The following is a 6,062-nucleotide window of genomic DNA, read 5'->3' on the forward strand; positions in this document are numbered from 1 at the left end:
GAGGCAAAAGAAAAGTTTTGTCAAAAATATGAAACGGCGGCAAAATTAGGGCAATCATTACGCCTAGGGTAACGCACGCGTCAGACGGCGCAGACGAAATGAACAGACGGCTTCAGGCGCGTCACTAACACGCTCCAATAAAGACGAAACACGTAAGAGAAACAGTTAGAGATGCATGACAGCTCATGCGCATGGGAGAATACGATCAAAGCCTTGTTCTCCGAAGAGAACACGTCGGCTGAAAGTAGATAAACTTGACAAAATAGTTTTTGAGCCATTACTCAGGAAAGAAGCGATAAAATTTCGGAATAGGTTCCATCACCTCAGAATGCCGAGGTAATAGAACCTAGGGGGCAGTTGTGGGGATATATTTTCTATATACCAACACGTGGCATGGTGACGCCGACGTGTCAGCCGAGGTGCCACGTGCCCTGGTAGTTAAGCCGAGGTAATCTCGGAGAAGCCGAGGTCATCTCCGAAGATATCGGAATCCGAGATATGGGGCAAGAGTCCTAAGGCACAAAGGGGATTGAACCAAGATAAGGATAAAACTCTCAAGGAGTTTATCTATATCACTTAAAAGAGTCCAGAGTAAACAGTGAACTAGAATCCATAGAAGTCATACTTCTAGTGGGACTTGGATTGAGTATATTATAAAAGAGAGGCACCCCCATGGGTCTAAGGTATGTAACTTATACTTTGAGTATTCAATTTAGTACTTGATTATCTTTGAGAGATATACTGACTTGATCGTCGGAGTGCCCCCGGGTGGAAGAACCACCGCCGGAGCTTTTTCTTTCTGTTTCAGGTTACTTTAGCCATCTATTCTGCTTGTGCTCTCCAGCTGATCACTAAACGGGCAGTGTGGTCAGATTTTCACCCACACAATTACAAGTGGAATTTATGATTTTTGGTAAATTTGAGAATTTGATTTGAGGTTGAAAATACACATTTTCTTAATAACTTTGAAATAAATTATTGTTATAAACCTTTGACATAGAATCGCACACAATGATAAAATTTTTTATTAGCTATTGTCAAATCTAATTATATTTGATTTTAATTATTAAAATTTTTTACACATAAAATATTAAGACTCAAAATTATTTTTTCATTTTAAAAATAAATTTTCGTATATCGCTCTCATCACCTACTACTGTATCCATGCGTAAGAGCCAAAACACAAAGGTCACTTGGGACCCATCATAAACATGTAACATCATCTTGTGCTAAGTCATGCTAAGTCATCCAATTAAGCCTTTATTGTTGAAAATTATCTTGATGGAGAGTACATGGCATTCCAATAAATATTTCGATAAAGCTATCATATCTAAATAAGGAGATATTATCTTCAACAACCTTTTTTTTAATTTTTTTTTTTACTTTTTATCCACTATCTTCAACAACTTATGCTAGTGGTTACATCTATATATCTATATATAAAAGGCCCAATCTCCAAAGGAAGAAACACTTCACCATCTCTGCTGCAAAAAGTCCATGCTTCTTTCAGTTTTTATTCATAAAGTTGATTTAACTTACGTATCAGAGTGTCCATCCAGCATACGTCGACGGAATATTACTTGTTTGGTTGTAATTTTTAAAATTTAATTTTTTAAAAATTGAGATTTTTATTTTTTAATATTTTTTTTATTTTTAATAAATTTTAATATTTTAAGAGATGTTTTTTTACTTTTTAGATACACATACTCTCTCTCTCTCTCTATATATATATATATAAAGTAAAATTTTTACAAAAATTAACAAATACACAAGAACATAAAAATATATTGAATTTTCTTATTTTTTTTATATTTTTTCTATTTAGTGAATTTATTTAAAAAAATTTCACAAATATTGTACTACTTTTTAACTGTATTTATATTAAATGTATCTAAATTTTTTTTTTCTTAACATAATAAAAAAACGATTCACTAAAAATAAAAAAATACGAAAAAAATTTCAATTTTCAAAAAATTGAAACTAAATTTTTTTTCGTAAATTCGAGGCTCAGTTGTCATCTCTTTGTTGCTTCAATCATCAACAATGTGAATTCAAAAAAAATTTTCCGCACACTGACTATTATATAAATCACACACTTTGCTGCTTGTGGATTTTGTCACAACTTTTTCCATTTCAAGAATACTTTCACCTAACTGTCTAAATCAACTGTTTTAACTTCTTACCTCATGTAATTGTTCAAATCAAATTCAGGTTGAATTTTGTAACTTCTACAATTTTAAATAGAGGACTAGATGAGTTTGTTTAGAGGTTGACGAAAAAGAGGTGACATAATGCGAATGGACACAAAAACAGGTCAAAAACAAAATCAGAGAGACACTTCTTCAGTATGGATGATTACACACACAACATGCATTTTGCTTCAACTTTTATCCGATCATTTCGTCAAATGTAGTTTTATCAACTCTGCCTACCACGAGGCAAAAAATAAAAATAAAACAATTCTATGAAATTTCACATTTTTGTAGCCCTCTTAACAGATTATGATTTGTTAACCAAAATATGTTCCAAAAATTTGCCCATGTAAAGCCTCTCTCAGCATTTTAGCAACAATAATGCAGTGCTTACAAGATTTTTATACTATATAACGTGTACAATTTTATCTGTCAATATAATATTAGTTTAATGGGTCTCATGACTCGTATACATCTCCAATATAGTACTAACGCTGACAATTAAATTGACACATTAGATGATAAAAATATATCATAAACATAGCATTACTTGTTGTGCATGAGGAAATGCCAACTAATATAAAAGTAGGTTCTTAACTAATGAGCTAGCTAGACATTGGGGATTGACCCAATAGTCTAGTAGCCACACTTTAGGATGTAGTGAGGAGGAGGTCAAGTGTTCCGAACTGATGGAATAATGATGAATCATTTCAGTTGGAATTCAATTATATATACTAACCTACTAACGTTATTTTTGTAAGAGCAAAAGAAGAAGGAAAAAAAAAAAAAAAACACTTACAAACTAGCTAGTTGGTCAAGAGCATTTGCACTTGATAAGGAGGTCGGGATTTAATCTCGTCCCAGTTGCACATGGATCTTTCTTTTTGTGTTTGTTTGGCATCTTTCTAGCGTTTGTTGGTAAAATGGTTAGGAATTGACATTTAAGCCTATAAAATCAGGTTGAGATGAATTTTTAAGATTATTTATTAAATGGACTAGACTCGGAATTCGGAAAAATTTTTGGGTGCAAATAGGGTAAATGTTATGTGGTACCTTTTTATTTTCTCATTAGTTGAGAGAGTGGGGACTACATTTATGTGTTGGGTGATGAGGAGACAACATGAGAGGCTATAATATTTGTGATTGGTTAAAGGCACCATGTGACATACTACATGGTACCCTATCTGCACCTAAGAATTTTTCCGGGAACTCGTAGGCTAGCCCAACTCGATTATTAATATATATATTATTAATATATATTATATATAATAGTGTATATGTATATATATTATTTAATGGTTTATTTTTTAATTTTTTTTTTAAAAAAAGGCAGTTTCCACTACTAAAAAAACCACTTTTTGCGAACGCTATAAACCGTAGCAAATAATAAAAAAACAGTCGCAAAAGACTTTTTGCGATAGCCCATGCGACGGCAAATGGGGGTCGCGAATATGGGGGTGGCAAATACTTTTTGCGACGGCAAAACAACGATCGCAAATTATTTGCGACCACTTAAACTACTTATGGCGACCGTTATTTTGCCGTCGCAAAAAACAAAGAAAAACACTAACATGATCTTTGGCAACCATCTTGTTACCGTCGCAAAAAAATAAAAATAAAAATAAATAAATGAAAGTGTAGCGTTAAGCATTCTAGGAATAACAATGACAAGAATTCAGACAGTATAGCATTATAGTTTTATTGAACATTCTATTTGAGTCTCAAAATTTGAGCTACATGTAAAAGTTATTACAACTAAAAACTTGAAAAAAGTTCTTTTATGAAAAAAATACAATCCAGAACTGGCCAATCTTCTCATCAATTTTCTTGCTCGGGTGTTTTTCCACTCTATCAATGAACTGGCATAACACCTTGCACCCATATTCATCAAAATCATTTCAGCAAACACTTCCACTAATGCTTTGGCAACCTATAATTGATGCCAACCAAAATGTCACAAGCAACAAAGATGAATTATTTCACTACAAAGGTGAGAGCAGAAGTCCTTCCAGATTCATGGGGTTAATTTTTGGAGCGCATGTGCATGTGTAAGCAAGCACACACATAATTATTCTATGTCAGATGAACATAAGAAAGACTAGAAAATATAACCAAAATTCTGGTTATCAGAACAAAAACAAGTGAAACAAGAGGGATTGCGGGAACTATAATATGTATAATAGAACTACTAGTGTAATCTAGTGCCAAATTAAAAAAACCAACCTTTATTGGGTTGATCCTCATTTCCCTCAGAAATTCCAAGTAATCAACCTGAAAGCTAAGGAACTTCCTGTCAATATAGCACGTAAGAGTAGAATCTCAAATGCATACTATAACTAAAATTACATAAGCTAATGTGCAGCTGTCAAGGTATGTATATAGCTTCGCTAGAATGTATAAATATCTGGCTAATCTAAAATTTGTCTATAGAATTTTACTAGCATGTGACAGGTACTAGTGGAGTTGTCAAAAAATAAAAATAAATAAGCAAAAGGGAAAAAAAATTAAATAACTACTGGTATGACCATCATCAAGACAATCATTCTTGAATTTGACCCGCTTCTAGTAATCAATCAATAAGGGAATTTGAATTTTGCTACTTAGATGGATCGAAAAAATTTAATGTTAAATTTGATAATAGCTAAGCTGTAAAATCTATGAAGTCCAAATGTGGAACAAGTGTTAGTATAGTAAATGATGGTCATGAATCACCACAGCTGAACTCAATCTGCAAGTGGCAATTAAACAAAGACTTATAGATGCAACCAAGTTTAAAAAGCAACAAATTCAAAAGGCTTTGATTTCATGTTAGGCAAGAAGTCTGTGTTACCATTGATGGGGATAAAGGCAGCTGCACTAAAATATTGTAGACTAACAATAGTGCCTATTGCTATCACTTTTGGAATCAAATTTTCAGTAAACATGGCCACTATTTTTTGGGTCAATCAGCATACAGAACTTGGCTCTCTCTTGGTATTCGGTTCATAGGCCTGCAGCCCAATCAAATTTTCAAGGCCTCTTGAGGTGTCATTTAGATGAGCCAAGCCCCTAAAAAATGAAGGATTATAACTCCAGTCTTATCTCATTCGTATTTTGAATAAGATTCTAGCATAACAAAGAATAAAATTGTGATATAAATTAAAATTCCATTGTGTGACAACCTGTACTCAGATAATTATAACTACTCATTAAAATGTATGGATCAAGACAATGATTGTCTGAACTCATTCCACAGCAAATGATATACCCTTTGTGCATATGCATGTTACTTGCTTTCTAGGTAAATGATGTCCTTGAAGAAAACCCATTTGCAATTGAATCAGATTACAGTCTGAAGAAAGCCCATTTGCAGTACCAGATTTGGTCCATATGATATGCTGTAAGGATAAATTTCAGACCTAATACGACATAATACATGGGGAAATATAGTGATATCCTTCAAGAACTTCATACACAGCAAATATCATAAATACATGCAGAAATATAGTAGAGTGGCATACCTATTCATTTTCTTTTGAAGCTTGCTGCCCACTAGATGCATCTGACACCTACAATATGTTAGTATAATGTGTTAATAATTTCCATATGTATATATGCAAATTGATAAAACGTAAAATTCGTCAATTTGTAAGTATTGCACCTCTCTCAAGCTCATACTCCCAGCCATACCCTGTGACTCTAAGAACAAAACACGTGCCGTTAGGTTCTTGATCATCGTAGTGAACCTAGACTCAACGTCTTATGTCACACGTTGTGCGATCTCATCAATAAATGAAGGGGCTGCTAATGATTGGGATGGGCCGCTTCCTCGCGCATACACTGCACTCCAGGGCACTCCTCTCCCATAGGTCTTGCAATACCCATGTCCAT

The 6,062-nt window shown here is 33.6% G+C and overlaps 1 long non-coding RNA gene across 1 annotated transcript; it reads right to left on the bottom strand.

Annotated features, from left to right (window-relative positions):
* Window positions 1-3,857: 3,857 nt before the first annotated feature.
* LOC145804179 (uncharacterized) lies at window positions 3,858-4,545 on the bottom strand. The gene is made up of 2 exons (XR_014345804.1): window positions 4,416-4,545; window positions 3,858-4,122 (listed from the first exon to the last, which is right to left on the bottom strand). It is a non-coding gene; the product is annotated as an uncharacterized LOC145804179 (long non-coding RNA).
* Between the last annotated feature and the right edge of the window lie 1,517 nt (window positions 4,546-6,062).

This window comes from Camellia sinensis, chromosome 12 (assembly GCF_055761805.1).
Source record: "Camellia sinensis isolate YWXY chromosome 12, ASM5576180v1, whole genome shotgun sequence".
NCBI classification, from domain to species: Eukaryota; Viridiplantae; Streptophyta; class Magnoliopsida; order Ericales; family Theaceae; genus Camellia; species Camellia sinensis.